This window comes from Pongo abelii, chromosome 2, assembly GCF_028885655.2.
Source record: "Pongo abelii isolate AG06213 chromosome 2, NHGRI_mPonAbe1-v2.0_pri, whole genome shotgun sequence".
Lineage (NCBI taxonomy): Eukaryota > Metazoa > Chordata > Mammalia > Primates > Hominidae > Pongo > Pongo abelii.
In genome coordinates this window covers 127,671,831-127,692,249 of record NC_085928.1, presented here as the reverse complement: position 1 = coordinate 127,692,249, position 20,419 = coordinate 127,671,831, and the positions used below count along the sequence as shown (strand labels likewise).

The 20,419-nt window shown below is 41.9% G+C and overlaps 2 pseudogenes; both read left to right on the top strand.

The window, feature by feature from the left end:
* Positions 1-15,456, top strand: part of LOC129058378 (uncharacterized) — an 83,809-nt pseudogene extending 68,353 nt beyond the window's left edge.
* A 2,161-nt stretch (positions 15,457-17,617) lies between these two features.
* LOC129058377 (syncytin-1-like) lies at positions 17,618-19,345 on the top strand (annotated as a pseudogene).
* The last annotated feature ends 1,074 nt before the right edge of the window (positions 19,346-20,419 follow it).

Sequence of the window (20,419 nt, the reverse complement as noted above, 5' to 3'; positions counted from 1 at the left end):
TATATAAATTAATGCAGGTTATTTGTTAAATAATGCAGAGTTTTCTACTTTGCTCCCTCAGAGGCTAAATTATTACCTCTATTTCTCATTCCCTGAATGAAGTATGTATTGAGTGACTAACCTGAGCCAAATGATGCCCTAGGTGCTGGGGATACAATGGCAATGGAGACACTCTCAGCCCTCAAGAGCACCACGTGCTAGTGTTTTGTTCTCCTCTGAATTTAATCCTATCTTCTCAAGTTAGGTTCTCCCAGAAACATATCCTGAAACAGGAATTCAAGTGTAAGTAGTTTATTTGGGAGGTACAGGAAATATCAGTAAGGGAGGGGAGAGGCATAACAGATGAAGAAAGGCAGCAAATACATGATGCATTATCATTCCAGCTACCACTGTAGATAGACTGAAGCTCCATCCCATGAGAAACCTCTGGGAAACTGTAAAACACACATTTCAGGGTAATCCCACCTGAGCAGCAAGGGAGCTGAGGTTTTTATACACAGCTTTCCTGAGGTGTTAATTCCCAGCACTCCTAGCCTATCTTGCCAAGAGACCTTCTCCAGCTTCTGTGAAAGCCCTTGCAGGGAGAGATGTAGATGTTGACAGTTAGAATTCAACTGAAGATTATTAAAGTAGAAAGGCCCAAGGGATATAAAGAGAGAACAGGCAGCATCTGCCCCATGTCCTAAAATAGTGAATCCCTTACTACTTAGCTTTGGGTGATTTCAGACTTTCCTGAGCCTCATCTGAATTTGTAAAGAAGATCCTTAGCTAAAAGACAAGCCTAGGGAAACTGCAGGCTCCATTCCAATGATCATCTGTTAAAGAGGTTCTGCAAACATTTTCCCTCACGAAGTCCATGGAGTTGTTTAATCCAAAACGTTTTGTGCATAGGAGAAAGCATGAAACGAAGAGACAAACCACAAATATAATAGCCATTATGTATTAAGCCCTTATTAAGAGTCAAGTGTTAGGTTAATTGCTTTATGTGCTCTATTATCCTTCAACAACACTACAAGTTAGGTCTTACTATTTCCATAATGAAGCAAAGAAACTAAGGCTTAAAAGGATTACATGAAGGACTAGGATTTGAACCTAGTCAGTTATAATACATAGAAGACATTCTTAACTATCATGTTAGGTTGTGCTGTGTTGGAAGAAGTGAGTTTGGGTCTCTCAATAAGCCATGTTCTTCTCCTGTGGTGCTAGTGAAGAAGTACAGGCTGTCCTCCTATGGATGTCAATTTTAGGAAAACAAAGATACAAAATCCAGGAACAACAGAGTCCTGGATCTGCAAAACGTGAAGGAACAGCAAGCCTCCTTCTTACAGAAGACAGTTCCCCAGGAAGAAGGCCTTTCTGTTCAAACCTGGTCCCTACTTCTTCAGTTTCAACATCCTGGACAGCTCAGGAGCCTGGAACATACTTCTGCTAGCCAGGAACCTGTAGGTAAACCAGTAGTGCTATCTGCATTCCTAGGAAAGGACGAGTGCCACATAATGTTTTTTTAAAGGTAGCCACTTGCCTCAGCGAGCCCAGCATCATCCAGCAAAGTCTAATTCCTTCTAATTCACCTTTCTTCCTCCCTCCACTCTTCAGGTGAATGCCTAATAAGCATTCCTCCCAGGCTGAGTTAAGGCACCCTTTACAGGCCCTTCCCAGAATCCAAAGGGGATTGGCATTTTCCTCAAACAAATATAAGGGGGGTAGTAATAGCTATTGAGAACCACCTATGAGCTAAGCCTTTTCGTATCAGCTTCACATTATCTTATCTTCTCTGTGCAACAGTCCAATGAGGTTCTATTATTCCCATTTTTCAGATGAGGCAGATGAGCTTTTGCTGAACATGAAAATTTGAGTTTGCTTATTCCTTGAGGTTTTTCTAAGACTTCTCACAAAATATCCATTCAAGAAGGCCATGAATATAGCTGTCAAGACCACTCCCTCTAGGCCAGTAAAGAACTATCTGACTTTTGGGGAAAAGAAATAAGAATGGACAATATCCCAGATAAAAATATAAATTTCATAAACTCCTTCTGTGGATGAAAATAGCTCAGAGATTGAAGTCCTGGGTGTGTAACTTTCTAGGTTAATTGCTTTAATTTTAGGCAGGCACATTTAGGTAGTTCCACCTGAGTGCCTCCCTTGGAGAGAGTGTGTGCTTAAATTGTTAATCAACTTTGTACTACATTAGAGCCTCATCTAATTTCCTTAAGAATACGCAGTGAGAGGATAGTAGCAGAGGGGAGCCTGGGGAGATTGTGCCCCATGAGGAGTCCTAAATGGTGCTTTCTATGAGCCTAGAATACAAAGAGAAACTGGGGAGTCCTCCTTGCTCCCTGGAGGCTCCCTGCCTCTTCCCAGGAACAGCATTAAGACTCATGTGCCACAGTGGCAGAAAGGGCAGCCTAGTTTCAGATGATTGCTCACAGCAGCCACTTCCCCTCAATAAACTCTGCTGCAAATGCATACATCTTTGATGCCTCACCACCACCTGACACTGAAATGAAAAATGTGTCCCTCTCTTGCTTCCTGCCTTTTATTTCCGGATAGAAATATCTAAGACACTTTTGTTGCCTATCAGAGTGCCTAATACATAATTAAGGCCCAGTATCAGACAGATGGATAAATGGTTGGATTAATGAATGCATGAAATTTTTTAAATGAATGAGTGAATGAAAAACTAAGCTCTCTTCAAGACAGGCATAAAGCACTGAGTCAAAGACTGTATCCTATATTCTCTCTGCATCGAGGAATGGCCCACAGATGTTTCTAGATTATTTCAGTTGGCTGAAAAAATCAGAATGGCAATGCTTGTCATGATTCAGGCAGCATTGTGAAACTAGATTAAACAGACTGAGCTATAAAGGAAAATGTCAGTCTACATAGAGGGAAGGTCTCAGATGTTTGCTTATGACTCTCAAACTGTGAAGTAATGATTATGGTTTCTCTGTCATTTTTTCCTAACTCACTTGCCCATATAAACCCTTTCCAACAATTCCTGGGAACTCTAAAAGTAAGGAATCAGCATGCTGATTAAGTTAGATAACCATCAAATTCATAAGAAATACATTTACAGTCTGGCTTTTCCAAGACCATCATTCTAAATAGCGGCACATAACAGTTTGGTATGAAAAATCCACCAAACCCTGATACCAAAGATTTGGGTTACATGCTACCATTCGTTCTTTTCTGTACCTTGGAGTCTAAAAGTTTTAATACTTCCAAGTCCTAAAGAGGCTAAGGTTTTCTCACCATAGTGTTGCCAGAAAGAAAAGCAATCTTCTGTTGCTCCTGGCTTCAAATTTATATGTCACACCTGAAAGAGACCTTAGAGATGATCCAATCTAGCATCTAGATTGTTGCTAGTTCAGACAGCTTTAATACAAAAACTGTTTTGCCTTCTTCCTTTTCTTTGCAGAATAGAAGGCTCATGTTTCCCCCACATCTCAAAGAAAGGTTTGAGAATTAAGCCTGTACTACCCGCTGAGAACAGAACAAGTTGTTGAGTTATAATGGTCCTGGGCCTGAGTTAAATAAGTTATCAAGCTTTATTGGACAAGGAGAAGGAAGCTCCTAAGGAAGTTTTCATAGCAGGATAGGTCAGCTACATAGGAAGAGCCTGGCAAGTGGAACTCATCAAGTTCACTGCATTGTCCAAATGCCCAGGAACTACCTAGGAACCGATCTCTCATCTCCAACTATCAAGCTTCCACATAGTGGGGAATATTTTATCACCCAGGTCGAGGGGCCTTTGCCAACTGTGCCTCCCCATGAGCCCCCACTGAGGACTTAACTTTGTCAGTATGCGTCACTTTTACAAAGATTTGTGATCAGGAGTGACATGTGATATCACACACAACAGTCTGCTTCTGATAACTTCCTGCAGACACCCCTCAAAACACAGCAAGAACCTGGGAACCCCAAAGAAGGGGAGGAACCCTACAATTGGAGGGGCTGAAATGAAAATCTTAAGACTGTAAGAGATGTGAAGTGTTTCTTCAGTAATATTTTACTTTAGATATGAGAAAATGAGAATTCACAGAGGGTTTATGATTTTTCCGAGTCACAGAATAAAGTAAAGACAGAGCCAAATCTAGAATCCAAGTTGCCTGGGTTCATGGTCAGACATGAATAATATGTCTACAATTGCTATAACTTATAGTGCCTATCCTAAAATATTTTTAATAAGCACAACCTAAAAAGGTCAGGATAGGCAACCTCAAAATTTGTTGAAGTGAATTCCTGGTTGACAGACTCCCTGGAATCCTTTGACTCTCTCACATGGAAGCCTAGGCTAACCGTTCCCTTCACACTCTCCAGCAGCCAGACTTCTTGGGTCTCTTGGTCTTTAGTCTTAAACTCCACAAACAGATCCAGCCTGCTTCTCCTATTATCTCCCTGAGGTGGTGACACCTGCTTATTTGTAAATCTTAAATAGGGACCTGCAGTTCAAAAGCCATCCATACCCAAACAGGGAGCCCCCTCTCCTCTTAGTCACTTTTGTATTTTGTGATGTCTGTTCCTTTTCCTATTTTTTTTTCTTTTTGATGGGTTTGAATTGTTTGCTCTAATTTCTCCTCCAGGTAGCCTCATTCTTGGTCTTTCCAAGAGCATGATCCTTTCTTTCATCCCTTATCGTTAATTTTCTGATATGGGTTTGGTAACTGCTCTCTCCTTTGGTAACTATCAATTAACAAAATAATACCATTCATTCACAGATCTTCTCATGGCAAAAAAAAAAAAAAAAAAAAACATGCAGAGAAGAGCCCTCAGGAGTCAAAGGCCAAACTAGCACCTTTTTTCTAAGCTTGGTAGACGGACAGGAGTACACTCCAGTAATAAACTTTGGTCATTGTAGTTAATGTCGTGGATCTTCCCTACTTGAAAGGCAGGTGCTTGATGTTTTTCTAGTACTCCCGGCAGAGCTATGTTGAACTTCCTATGTTCTTTTTCTCTAAGATCTTTATAAACCCAGAACATACTGTGGGAGGGTAGCAAAGATCATAGAGTATGGTCATAGAGAAGAGTGGCCTCACTGTTCCAGAAAGGGAACAAACCTATGACTTTGGAAGGCAAAGAAAGTTGACATTTACTGTGAATCTGGATTCTGTACTAAGTGTCATCACCTGGGTTGTTTTATTCTCACAGCGACCTATAGTAGGGGTGGTATTATTCCCACCCTCATTCTTTTCAGTTTCATAAACAGAAGATCAAAAAAACGTTTATGTATCCACTCAATGTATTCATATTGGAGTATCCTTGATGGGGCAGGCATTAGGGATGCAATAACAACACAACAGCCACTGTCACTCTTTCATGGGTTTTGCAGCCTGTTCTCTACCAAGTAAACAGACAAGAAACAAGTAAGCCAAATAAAAAACAATTACAAATTATTCCTGCAAAAAAAATAACAATCATAGAGTCAAAATAACCTAAGAATGCGTGGTTTACAAACAGTAGAGGCATTTTTCCAACCCACGTGTTTCTGATGCAGAGCCTGAGTTCTGTCCTTCTCAGCATCTTGTTCTTTAATCTAAGAAACTGATTTAAAAATCACCAAATCATATATTATCATGAAAATAAGGAGAGGATGGGAGATGGTAGAATATCTGCTTTGACCTAAAACCTAGCAGGCTATTTAATTATAAGGTTTTCTGTATATGCCAATGAAAAATCCCTGCAAGTTTTAGTTTAGTCTACTTTTTCTTTGTGTCACTCAAGTGTCTGCTGAGGCAACTCTTCAACGTTTAAAGGAAATGGACTCAAGACTTGGGTCACAGATCTTGTGGAAAGTGGAGCATCTTCTCTGAAATAAATTTCTGCTGTTGTTTTAACCTTGGTCTCAATTTCACTTTCCCTCCTGTGACTGGTCTACTCACATCTTTTTGTTCCAGGTGTGCCCAGACCAGGAAGTCAGTCCCCTTTCCTTAATTTTACTCGAAATCTATCCTATGATGGTTTGTATATTGCACACAACTTGAGGGCCAGTGTTTGCTGTTTACGTTGTGAGAGAGATAGGGAGGACAAGGGGGAATTAAAATTGGACATTAGACTTCTCAGTCCTTAGATGCCTTTGTGCTTCTCTTAGCCACTACGTTCATCTTATCCTCCCATCAAATTGCCAGATTTCCCCTCTCCTTCACTTCTGTCCTTTCTCAAATTCCTGTTTATGTCTTGGGAAAAATATCACGTAAGAGCCTTTTCCTTCATCATACAATTGCCTTCTTAGTCATTTCCCCTAGGCTTCATCTTTATCTTCTACATCTTAAATGTTTTATCAGGGCACTAGCCTAAATTGATATTGTTCTTTCCCTAAGAAAAACTTTGCTGCCAGCTCTTTAAACAATGCTATTTTTCACCCTGCTACACTTGTTTGGACACCCAAAATATACCACCAAATGAAAAAAAAGAATGCAGCAACAAAATTTAAAATTACTTTGTATTTAAAGAGTACAAGAAAAGGAAAAACAAAGTCACAGTTGACTCAATCCAACATTTTGATACTCAAGCACTGTGTAAGTCAGTGAAGGAACCTAATTAAAAGATTGCCTCCTTCTCCCCCACAGGTGTCAAAGCTCACAAGCACATTGGAGAAAAAGTAAATGGCAGGACAAATGACATTCACATCGCCACACCTTTTCATTGGTGTCATTTCACTCTTGTCCCTGGGGAGCAGCAGCAGTTGAAAACCTGTCCACAGCCTGGCACTGTCCTCTCAGGGCCACTTGAAAAGGGAAAGCAGCAGGCACTGAAGGGCTTCTCAGCATCATCTTTTCATGAAAATTGACTTCTCACTGCTCCCCCAATTCTTTGGATCAATTGTGCAGACTGAGCTGCTTAACTGTGGATTTTGGCACCTTATTGCATGTTTCACATCATCCACTGGGTAAACACATTAACTATCTCTCCTGCTTCAGTTCACCTGATAAGTTAGCAGGCATGTAATCTGTAAATAAGCCAAGGCATAACCTCAGAAAGGACAAGAGCTTCTCATAACATGGGTCATTGAAAATACTACTTGGCTGCAGCTATCTGGCTCAAATTCAGCATTAAGAGCATATGTCTCATTGGATATCTCATTGCCTTGTGGAACACAGAGAAATTAACTGGGATTCTTAAATGCATCACACATATTTCCCCAGGTAGTTTTGTAAAGTGATTAAGAACACAGACCCTGGAATCAGACTGCGTAGGTAAGGTCCCTGTCTTTGCCATATAATGCCTAAATTACCATAGACAACTGAACTCTACACACTCTATTTTCTCTTCCGCAATTACAGTGTGATATTATAGTAGCTACTTCATAGAGTTGTAATACACATACCGTACCTAGAAAAGTGGTACACAGTACTAATAAATATGAGTGATTAGCAAAACATGGATAAGCAGATTCCCACCAGCTCAGGAATAGAAGATCTAAACTCCACATACTGGTTTCTAATTGAGCTAATGTGAGACCAAGGTAGGCAGCAGCATGCCTGGAACATTCAAAGCGACAAGATAAATGTAATTCATCTTCACAAAGTATCAGTTTGACTCCTAAGAAGTAATTTAAAGGAATGAACTCATCTATCTGTATTAGCATGTATAGATCTCAAAAAAGTCATTTTTGGGTGAAGGCAAGGTACAAAATTATGTATAATATAATATTTATTTTTGAAACACAAAACACTATATCTATTTTAGTTCTGGCTGTTATAACAGAGTACTACAGACTGACATAAACAGTAGAAATTTATTTCTCACAGTTCTAGGGGCTGGGAGTCTGAGGTCAAGTTGCCAACATAGTCAGGCTCTGGTGACTGCCCTCTTCCAGGTTGCAGACCCTTGCTCCTTGAATCCTCACGTGGGAGAAAGGGGGCTGCAGTGCTCTCTGGGGTCTCTTTTATAAGGGCAGTAATGTCATTAATGAGGGTTCTACCCTCATGATTTAAATTATCTCCCAAAGGCCCTACCTCCTAATACTATCATTTTGAAAGTTAGGATTTCAACACATGAATTTGGGGATGGGGAGCTGGGAGACAACAAATGTTAAGTCCATAACAGTATCTTTTCCCAGCACAAAAAAAATGAATGCAAATCTATAAGGAAAAACCACAAATAAAAAGTAGTAATTATTTGTGGGAAGTCAAGTGAAGACTGGGATTACAGGTGGCAGTCAAGGGAGACTTTAACCATATCTATCATCTTCTAAATGTTTTCAAGCTGGGAGGATAGATTGGTAAATCACTTGTTTAATTAACTTTTTCTTTTCAAAGTAATTTAAACCATTATTTTATTTTGCAACAAGCATATATGTTACCTATACATACAAATAGAAAGTAAAATTTGCATAAATTTTCAAAATAAAACATAATACCTTGAAGAAGTTGCTTTATTTGGGGTGCAAATTACATATTAGAGACTCACAAAATATGCATTTACCTTGTTTTGTTGTTAAAGGAATTTTGAAAGAAAACTTTCAGAAGCACCATAGTAGTTGAATGGGATCCTACTCCATTTCCTTCTAATTTGATTGATAACACATTTATCCACTTACCCAGGCCAGAATGTCAGCTACCCATTTGTCATGCTCAGGGTTAGGTTCCAGCCCCAGCTGAGAGCTGAGGGGAATGGGTGGATGTGGGTCAGGGAGCTGGAAGAACACACAAGAGACAGCAGGTAAATGAGACATGGCTGTATTCAGCAGAGCCTTCACAGGGTCAGTGTTACATTTATACACTACACAAAAAATAGTGGCTGAGAGCCAGGTGGGGAGCTTCTCTATGTTGTGTCTACATGGCTATGATTATCTAAGACATGGGACTGTGCACTTGCACCCCAATCCTGCTGAGTTCTCTATGCTGTTTACCTTGGCCTATGCCTGCTGCTCTATGCCTGCTTCGCTGCAGCACAGCTATGTTCCTTACACCATCTCTTCCCATTCCCTTCATATTTAACAAGTCTTCAAGGCCTGCCTCCTAAATTTCTCTAGAACTTGTCAAATTCCTCTTAATTCTCACTTATCTAGGTCATCCTTATCTCTCACCTGAATTACTGCAAAAGTCTCAAAATTGGTTCCTTTGCCACCATTTTCATGGTTTTTATTTTTTTATTTTTTTTTAATTTTGTAGAGACAGGGGTCAAACTCCTGGGCTCAAGGAATCCACCTGCATCAGCCTCTCAAAGTGTTGGGATTACAGGCAAGAGACCCCCGGCCCAGCCTTTATGATTCTTTTTAATCCACTGAAACACTGTTACCCTCATGACCTTTAAAATGCGAGTATCATCAGGTCATTCTACAGCTTAGAATTTTTGGTGGCTCCCAGCATCTATAATTCATTTAAGCAACTTAGCAGCAAATGAGATTCGTGACATAAAAGGGAGGCTAACTGACCACCAGAAGTTTTGTCTTCATTAGCATAGAGTTTTAGCTTGAAGATAGATGCTATTGTGCCAAACCCTATTAACCTCAATAGGGAAAACGCCAGGTTCAAGAGGTCAAAGAAGAGACTCAGAGCCAGGAAACAAGACATGGGGTTCTATTAGGGGCTTATATACAGGAGAGTCCAGTGGTTGTGGGTGTGACAGGAAAACTGCAACCACTGAAAAACAGCATGCTGTTGACAGAGCATTTTCATTTGACACCCTCCCATTAATTACTTTGACCTGGCAACCTTCATTTAACCCAAAACTCAGGGCCTCAATCCCCCATATCACCCATGTTCTATGAAATGGGCTAGGGGGAGGGGTCTCAGATAGTCTTCATAGAAAAGGAACAAATCTCCTGATTGACTGTACCAGGATTCCCTGGCTCAGAACACACACCTTCAGAAATGTCTGCCATATAGGGCCATTCTAAGGGTATGCTTAAGTTATTGCTATCAGGAGCATTTATAGAAGTTCAGAAGGAAATTGATTTCTTAGATCACCTTGCATCTAGATAAGCCAGTTGACAAAGTCTGATCTGTGGAAAGTGAGCAAATGTGATGGGTGCTTCTGTGATTCACAGGCTCCTCCTTGCTTTCTTTTTCCTTCATCAGCTGGATGCAGATGATGAGGTTTGACAGATGGTAGGACCATGAGATAGAAAGGACCTGGTCTGTGAATCACCACATGGAGGCATCTGCCCTGTTGATCACATGCATAGGAAATAAGCTCCTGTTGTAGTTGAGCTATTGTAGATTTAGGGTCTGTTACAGCAGTTGACTTACACTAGCTAATGCAAAGGATATGGTTCCTGCTATCTCTCAATTATTCGTTATTCCCAAATTCTCACTTTACATTAAAACAATACCAAACTATTTGCTTTGCTCTGAAAAAAAATCTCCATTTTTTTCTTTTTTTTTTTTTTTTACTGCTGGTGCACATTTGTTCATATGTTTTCTACTTTCTGAAATATAAAAAATGTAATAAGTACTGTTTATGGGTCAGATATGCTGGTTATGAAAACGCATCTCACAGACCTCCAACTACAGGGACTTCCATCTGCAGGGCTCCAGCTATTGCACTCTTAAGCCCACAGTAGGGAGCTCATGCTTCCCCCGACTGTCCCCATTATTGCAGCTAATACTAACGAAGGACTGTTAATTAGAGACACAGAACTCATCTGTCAATTTTGACTCAAGGACTCCTTGATGCCCTGCTGAACCTTCCTTAGCTGCATGGAAGTCTAGGACTCTGCCATCCAATCCCCCTTCCCTCTCTCCTTCACTGAGAGTCAGATTCCCATCACAGTCTCAAGATTCATCCAGTTTCACCCACTTTCTTCCCTGTAGTCTCTTAAGGCATTTCATCAAATAAGATCCTTGCATATTTAATTTTATCTTGGTGCCTGCTTCTCAGAGAACCTCAATTTGAACACAGGATATTGTGCCAAGCATGCTGTACAAATTAGGTAATCCTCGCAAAGTCTTCTCAGATAAGTACTAATATTTTACAAATCTCTAGACTGAGGCTTGGGGATACTGAGTAATTTTCCCATCATCTCACATTTTCACCCCCCACCCCCACTGCCTGGTAAACTTTCACATTCAAGTCTCAACTTGGGGGTCAATACTTCCTCCATTTCTTATCATAGAGAGGGTTAAACTACTTCTTTTTTCTGTGCAAACTCTTCTTTGTTGATCCTGTTTTTTTACATGACTGTTTCCCCTATTAGACCTGTGAACCACCTTGATGTGAGGACTTATATATTTCTGTATTTGTGTCACCAGTGTTAGCACAGATGCCTAGAATAAACTTAATAATTAGATTCAGTTGAATTGTGCTGGATTTAGCTGAGTTGATTCTGAATGAGATAATATAGCTACGTGTAAGAAAATGAATTTTTGGTGGGTAGATTGAACTCAAGAAACAGAGTATAAAATTGAAATTTCAACTAGGCACTTATGTTTCAATAAATGTGAAACTACAAAGCAAGTTGCCAAATTAGCACTTGAAGAATTTATAAAAGAATTCTGAGAAACGGTTCTATAATTTTTGGACCTCTTGGCCAAATCAAGGAGTTACAATATGGAAGAAAAAGACTTGCAAAGAGATTTCTTTACATAAAATTGTTTCTCTGCTGTGAGTCTACCACCCCCTAGGGGGAAGGGTATATAGCACTAATGCAATATTTTCCAGCTGGAGAATTAGATTTTCCTTCCCCTCTCCACCAAGGGAAATTTAGCCAGTGAGAACACAGCTGCCTTAGTGGTGTGAAAAGAAGTCTATGTGCTTGGGATTCTTAGGGCTCTCAGAGTTCAGTGGGGCAAAGGATACATGAATTCTTCCTGTGATCAAGAATAGGATCAGGTAATGGAAGAGAGACAAAGCATAGAGTAGTAAGACTTTTTCCAATAGGATCTCCTCAGGGGTCATGGTCCCCAGTAGCAAGAATATGGAGGCAAATTGGCCCATTCCTGAGGAGCACTGAGGAAGCAATCCCATAAAATTATCTGTAATAGAGATGTATCCATCCCAGTCCAGGTAACTATGAAAAAGTAGAACCCAGCAGAAAATTAAAAAAAAAAAAACAACTCCAATGAGCTAATGAAAGTGTCACACACAAAAAAGACTTAGTTTTAAACATCTCACTAGAGGTTAGTAGTTTGAGACCAGCCTGGGCAACCCTATCTCTACAAAAAAACACAAACAAACAAACACAAACTAAGAGATTAGCCAAACATAGTGTTGTATGGCTGTAGTCCCAGCTACTTGAGAGGTTGATGCAGAAGGATCATTTGAGCCCAAAAGTTCAAGGCTGCAGTGAGCCATGATTGTGCCACTGTACTCCAGCTTAAGTAATGTAACAAGACCCTGTCAAAATAAAATAAAATAAAATAAAAACGTGCTTGACCCAAGAGCATAAAGCTAGCTGATAAAGGTGCCAGTTCAAGTAAGAACCATCCTGTCCTCTGAATCTCCTCCCATCTCCTTCCTACTTCACCCCTCTCCACCAGAATCCCAAGCAGCAGCTGGCAAGGAAAAAAGGAGAAGCACCTGGCCGAGAAACATAGATTACATTACCAAACCACACTTTCTCATTCACAGACTTGCTCCCTGAAGCAGACCAAAGCTGGGGTGGGGGTGGAGAGAAGAGCTTTTATAAGTTCAGTTCAGGGAATTGAACGGTACCTTTGACTGAACATTTTAATCACTAAAAGCAAGCAAACTGTGTTTTTACCTGTCTATTAATAAAAGTGAACACAAAAGTCAAAGGCCTGCCTGAGTTTTCATTTGAAAGAGAAAATTATTTCCCCTGAATAAATTTCTTAAAGTTGATGGGAAATGAAAATAAATTGTACTTTGATGTGTGAGCTTGGCCCTTATGAGTTCTGCCTGTTCCATATACCAGTGTCATCACTATCAAAACCACTGAGATCATCATAATTCAGAGTCAGGGTAGACTGCAGACAAACAGATTTTCTAGAATATGGAAATCCACAGGCAGAAATACCATCCAGGCTCACCTAGGCAAGACTCTACTTTTTCTTTCAAGGTGAAGTGCTAATCTTTGTAGTATCAAGTATGGTTCAAGAGGCTCAATATTTTTTAACATTCTCTTAAGTTGGACCATATAAAATTTTAGTGCAGAATAATAGCTCTCAGAGTGTGATCTTTAGACCAACAGCATCAGCATCACCTGGGAGGAGGTTAAAAAATGCATATTCTTAGGTCACATTTTAAATTTACTAAATTAGAAATTCAGAGAGGGGGCCCAGCAGTCTATGTTTAACAAGTCTTGTAGGTGATACTGATGGAGCTAAAGTTTGACAGCCACAGGTGTAGGGTATCCCAGAATACAGTACCGACACAATTCCCTGTATTAAAAGTCAGAAATTTTACAAAATTTTAGCTTTTTTGTTTTAAATTTAGGCAGCAACAGGACACCACCTGAGCTAGTAGATGATTGTACCAAAATATAGATGGGTATCACGTGGACACTACTAATTGAGCACAGGAATGACAGAGCAATAAGTAATACAAGAAATCATGCTAGCCTCCTTTGACAAGTGTTTTATGTATCAATAAGCAGTAAGGGATAGGACTAAGCCTAGTACAAATGCATTTCTTACACCAGACATGTAAATATCATGACCATGACTATTCTGCATGTGAAATTGTTTTAAAAAACTTAAATTCCTCTTTGAGTCCCCTCCCTTTGTATGGGAGCTCCGTTTTCACTCCATTAAATCTTGCAACTGCACTCTTCTGGTCCGTGTTTGTTATGGCTTAAGCTGAGTTTTTGCTTGCCGTCCACCACTGCTGTTTGCCGCAGTCACAGACCCGCAGCTGACTTCCATCCCTCCAGATCCGGCGGGGTGTCTGCTGTGCTCCTGATCCAGCGCAGGCGCCTATTGCCTCTCCAAATTTGGCTAAAGGCTTGCCATTGTTCCTGCATGGCTAAGTGACTGGGTTCATCCTAATCGAGCTGAACATTAGTCACTGGGTTCCACGGTTCTCTTCCATGACCCATGGCTTCTAATAAAGCTATAACACTCACTGCATGGCCCAAGATTCCATTCCTTGGAATCCATGAGGCCAAGAACCCCAGGTCAGAGAACACAAGGCTTGCCACCATCTTGGAAGCGGCCCACCACCATTTTGGAAGCAGCCCACCACTATCTTGGGAGCTATGGGAGCAAGGACCCCCAGGTAACAATTTGGTGACCACGAAGGGACCTGAACCTGCAACCATGAAGGGATCGCCAAAGCAATTGGAAATGTTCCTCCCAAGGCAAAAACGCCCCTAAGATGTATTCTGGAGAACTGGGACCAATTTGACCCTCAGACACTAAGAAAAAAATGACTTATATTCTTCTGCAGTACTGCCTGGCCACGATATCCTCTTCAACGGGGAGAAGTCTGGCCTCCTGAGGGAAGTATAAATTATAACACCATCTTACAGCTAGACCTCTTTTGTAGAAAAGGAGGCAAATGGAGTGAAGTGCCATATGTACAAACTTTCTTTTCATTCAAAGACAACTTGCAATTATGTAAACAGTGTGATTTGTGCCCTACAGGAAGCCCTCAGATCTACCTCCCTACCCTGGCATCTCCCTGACTCCTTCCCCAACTAATAAGGACCCCACTTCAACCCAAACAGTCCAAAAGGAGATAGACAAAGGGATAAACAATGAACCAAAGAGTGTCAATATTCCTTGATTATGCCCTCTCCAAGCAGTGAGAGGAGGAGAATTCAGCCCAGCCAGAGTGCATGTACCTTTTTCTCTCTCAGACTTAAAGCAAATTAAAATAGACCTAGGTAAATTCTCAGATAACACTGATGGCTATATTGATGTTTTACAAGGGTCAGGACAATCCTTTGTTCTGACATGGAGAGATATAATGTTACTGCTAAATCAGACACTAACCCCAAATGAGAAAAGTGCTGCCATAACTGCAGCCCGAGAGTTTGGCGATCTCTACTATCTCAGTCAGGTCAATAATAGGATAACAGAGGAAAGAGAACGATTCCTCACAGGCCAGCAGGCAGTTCCCAGTGTGGACCCTCGTTGGGACACAGAATCAGAACATGGAGATTGGTGCTGCAGACATTTGCTAACTTGTATGCTAGAAGGACAAAGGAAAACTAGGAAGAAGCCTATGAATTACTCAATGATGTCCACTCTAACACAGGGAAAGAAAGAAAATCCTACCGCCTTTCTGGAGAGACTAAAAGAGGCATTGAGAAAGCATACCTCTCTGTCACCTGACTCTATTAAAGGCCAACTAGTCTTAAAGGATAAGTTTATCACTCAGTCAGCTGTAGACATTAGAAAAAAACTTCCAAAGGCCACCTTAGGCCTGGAGCAAAACTTAGGAACCCTATTGAACTTGGCAACCTCGGTTTTTTATAATAGAGATCAGGAGGAGCAGGTAGAACAGGACAAATGGGATTTTAAAAAAGGCCACCACTTTAGTCATGGCCCTCAGGCAAGCGGACTTTGGAGCCTCTGGGAAAGGGAAAAGCTGGGCAAATCAAATGCCTAATAGGGCTTGCTTCCAGTGCGGTCTACAAGGACACTTTAAAAAAGATTGTCCGAGTAGAAATAAGCCACCCCCTCATCCATGCCCCTTATGTCAAGGGAATCACTGGAAGGCCCACTGCCCCAGGTAATGAAGGTCCTCTGAGTCAGAAGCCACTAAACAGATGATCCAGCAGCAGGACCGAAGGTGCCCGGGGCAAGCGCCAGCCCATGCCATCACTCTCACGGAGGCCCAGGTATGCTTGACCATTGAGGGCCAGGAGGTTAACTGTCTCCTGGACGCTGGTGCAGCCTTCTCAGTCTTACTCTCCTGTCCCAGACAACTGTCCTCTAGATCTGTCACTATCCCAGGGGTCCTAGGACAGCCAGTCACTAGATACTTCTCCCAGCCACTAAGTTGTGACTGGAGAACTTTACTCTTTTCACATGCTTTTCTAATTATGCCTGAAAGCCCCGCTCCCTTGTTAGGGAGAGACATTCTAGCAAAAGCAGGAGCCATTGTACACCTGAACATAGGAGAACACCCGTTTGTTGTCCCCTGCTTGAGGAAGGAATTAATCCTGAAGTCTGGGCAACAGGACAATATGGATGAGCAAAGAATGCCCATCCTGTTCAAGTTAATCTAGAGGGGCTGGGCGCGGTGGCTCATGCCTGTAATCCCAGCACTTTGGGAGGCTGAGGCGGGGGATCACAAGGTCAGGAGATCCAGACCATCCTGGCTAACATGGTGAAACCCAGTCTCTACTAACAAATACAAAAAATTAGCCAGGTGTGGTGGTGGGCACCTGTAGTCCCAGCTACTCAGGAGGCTGAGGCAGAAGAATGGCGGGAACCCAGGAGGCAGAGCTAGCAGTGAGCCGAGATCGTGCCACTGCACTCCAGCCTGGGCGACAGAGAGAGACTCCGTCTCAAAAAAAAAAAAAAAACTAAAGGATTCCACCTCCTTTCCCTACCAAAGGCAGTACCCCCTTAGACCCGAGGCCCAACAAGGACTTCAAAAGATTAAGGACCTAAAAGCCCAAGGCCTAATAAAAGCATGCTGCAGTAGCCCCTGCAATACTCCAATTTTAGGAGTACAGAAACCCAACGGACAGTGGAGGTTAGTGAAAGATCTCAGGATTATCAGTGAGGCCATTGTCCCTCTATACCCAACTGTACCTAACTCTTATACTCTGCTTTCCCAAATACCAGAGGAAGCAGAGTGGTTTACAGTCCTGGACCTTAAGGATGCCTTTTTTGGCATCTCTGTACATCCTGACTCTCAATTCTTATTTGCCTTTGAAGATCCTTCGAACCCAATGTCTCAACTCACCTGGACTGTTTTACTCCAAGGGTTTGGGGATAGCCTCCATCTATTTGGCCAGCCATTAGCCCAAGACTTGAGCCAGTTCTCATACCTAGACACTCTTGTCCTTTGGTACGTGAATGAAATCACTTTTAGCCGCCCGTTCAGAAACCTTGTGCCATCAAGCCACCAAAATGCTCTTAAATTTCCTTGCTACATGTGGCTACAAGGTTTTCAAACCAAAGGCTCAGCTCTGCTCACAACAGGTTAAATACTTAGGGCTAAAATTATCCAAAGGCACCAGGTCCCTCAGTGAGGAATGTATCCAGCCTATACTGGCTTATCCTCATCCCAAAACCCTAAAGCAACTGAGAGGCTTCCTTGGCATAACAGGTTTCTGCCGAATATGGATCCCCAGGTATGGCAAAATAGCCAGACCATTATATACACTAATTAAGGAAACTCAGAAAGTCAATACCCATTCAGTAAGATGGACACCTGAAGCAGAAGCAGCTTTCCAGGCCCTAAAGAAGGCCCTAACTCAAGCCCCAGTGTTAAGTTTGCCAACAGGGCAAGATTTTTCTTTATATGTCACAGAAAAAACAGAAATAGCTCTAGGAGTCCTTACACCGGTCTGAGGTATGAGCTTGCAACCCACGGCATACCTGAGTAAGGAAATTGATATAGTGGCAAAGGGTTGGCCTCATTGTTTATGGGTAGTGGCGGCAGTAGCAGTCTTAGTATCTGAAGCAGTTAAAATAATACAAGGAAGAAATCTTACTGTGTGGACATCTCATGATGTGAACGGCATACTCACTGCTAAAGGAGACTTGTGGCTGTCAGACAACCATGAGGAAAGTAACTAAAATCATAAATCCCCATGGCCCTCCCTTATCATATTTTTCTCTTTACTGTTTTCTAACCCTCTTTCACTCTCACTGCACCCCCTCCATGCCACTGTACGACCAGTAGCTCCCCTTACCAAGAGTTTCTATGGAGAATGTGGCTTCCCGGAAATATTAATGTCCCATCGTATAGGAGTTTATCTAAGGGAAACCCCACCTTTACCGCCCACACCCATATGCCCCGCAACTGCTGTAACTCTGCCACTTTTTGCATGCATGCAAATACTCATTATCGGACAGAGAAAATGATTACTCCTAGTTGTCCTGGAGGACTTGGAGCCACTGTCTGTTGGACTGACTTCACCCATGTCTGATAGGGGTGGAGTTCAAGATCAGGTACGTCTGATGGGAGTGGAGTTCAAGATCAGGCAAGAGAAAAACACATAAAGGAAGTAATCTCCCAACTGACCCGGGTACATAATACCCCTAGCCCCTACAAAGGACTAGATCTCTCAAAACTACATGAAACCCTCTGTACCCATACTCGCCTGGTAAGCCTATTTAATAGCACCCTCACTGGGCTCCATGAGGTCTCAACCCAAAACTCTACTAACTGTTAAATGTGCCTCCCCCTGCACTTCAGGTCATGTATTTCAATCCTTGTACCTGAACAATGGAACAACTTCAGCACAGAAATAAACACCACTTCCGTTTTAGTAGGACCTCTTGTTTCCAATCTGGAAATAACCCATACCTCAAACCTCACCTGTGTAAAATTTAGTAATACTATAGATACAACCAAATCCCAATGCATCAGGTAGGTAACTTCTCCCACACGAATAGTCTGTCTACCCTTAGGAATATTTTTTGTCTTTGATAGCTTAGCCTATCTTTGTTTGAATGGCTCTTCAGAATCTATGTGCTTTCTCTCATTCTTAGTGCCCCCATGACCATTTACACTGAACAAGATTTATACAATTATGTCGTATCTAAGCCCCACAACAAAACAGTACCCATTCTTCCTTTTGTTATCGGAGCAGGAGTACTAGGTGGGCTAAGTACTGGCATTGGCAGTATCACAACCTCTACTCAGTTCTACAACAAACTATCTCAAGAATTAAATGGTGACATGGAACGGGTCACCGACTCCCTGGTCACCTTGCAAGATCAACTTAATTCCCTAGCAGCAGTAGTCCTTCAAAATTGAAGAGCTTTAGACTTGCTAACCACTGAAAGAGGGGAACCTGTTTTTTTTTAGGGGAAGAATGCTGTTATTATGTTAATCAATCGGGAGTTAATCAATCCAAGAAAGTTAATCAATCTGGAGTTAGTCAATCTGAGAAAGTTAAAGAAATTCGAGATCAAATACAATGTAGAGCAAAGAAGCTTCAAAACACTGGACCCTGGGGCCTCCTCAGCCAATGGATGCCCTGGATTCTCCCCTTCTTAGAACCTCTAGCAGCTATAATATTGTTACTCCTCTTTGGACCTTTAACCTCCTTGTTAAGTTTGTCTCTTCCAGAATAGAAGCTGTAAAGTTACAAAACGTTCTTCAAATGGTGCCCCAGAGGCAGTCCGTGACTAAGATCTACCATGGACCCCTGGACCGGCCTGCTAGCCCATGCTCCAATGTTAATGACATCAAAGACACCCCTCCCAAGGAAATCTCAACTGCACAACCCCTACTACGCTGCAATTCAGCAGGAAGCAGTCAGAGTGGTCGTCAGCCAACCTCCCCAACAGCACTTGGGTTTTCCTGTTGAGGTGGGGACCGACAGACAGGACTAGCTGGATTTCCTAGGCCAACTAAGAATCCCTAAGCCTAGCTTGGAAGCTGACCGCATCCACCTTTAAACACAGGGCTTGCGACTTAGCTCACACCTGATCAATCAGGTAGTAAAGACAGCTCACTAAAATGCTAATTAGGCAAAAACAGGAGGTAAAGAAATAACCAATCGTCTATCACCTGAGAGTACAGTGGGAGGGACAATGATCGGGATATAAACCCAGGTATTCGAGCTGGCAATGGCTACCCTCTTTGGCTCCCCTCCCTTTGTATGGGAGCTCCGTTTTCACTCTATTAAATCTTGCAACTGAAAAAAAAAAAAAAAAAAAAAACTTAAATTCTTCACTAAACACCTTAGAATTCAGGTAAAGTTCAGATAATTTTTTTATATATAAGCCATACAATTGCACTGTTTATTAAATGAGCTGGAATCTTGTGATTTGTTATATGAATAAGTAGCTGAATGGTTTCTTTCTCCCTCTCTGGCATGTGCATGTGCATACACATGCACACACATGCACACACACACCCCTATTAAAGCTCACACCAGCATATAAGTAAGTGCAAAGCTACAACTACAGATCTACCTGAAGGGGATGAAAACAGTCAAGGTTTCCAGGTGTTCAAAATAACAAGCCTGCTCAATATCATTCATTTATTCAACCTGCATCTGTTGAACACTTAAATACTTGCACTAGCCTCATTATAATATTAATAACTAATATGTAATATGCCTTTTTCCATGTCAGGCACATCTTCCTTATAAGAATTTTCTCGGCCAGGCATGGTGGCTCATGCCCGTAATCCCAGCACTTGGAGAGGCCAAGGCCGGTGAATCACAAGTTCAGGAGATCAAGACCCTCCTGGCTAACACAGTGAAACCCTGTCTCTACTAAAAATACAAAAAATTAGCCAGGTGTGGTGGCAGGTGCCTGTAGTCCCAGCTACACTGGAGGCTGAGGCAGGAGAATGGAGTGAACCCGGGAGGCAGAGTTTGCAATGAGCCAAGATCATGCCACTGCACTCCAGCCTGGGCAACAGAGGGAGACTC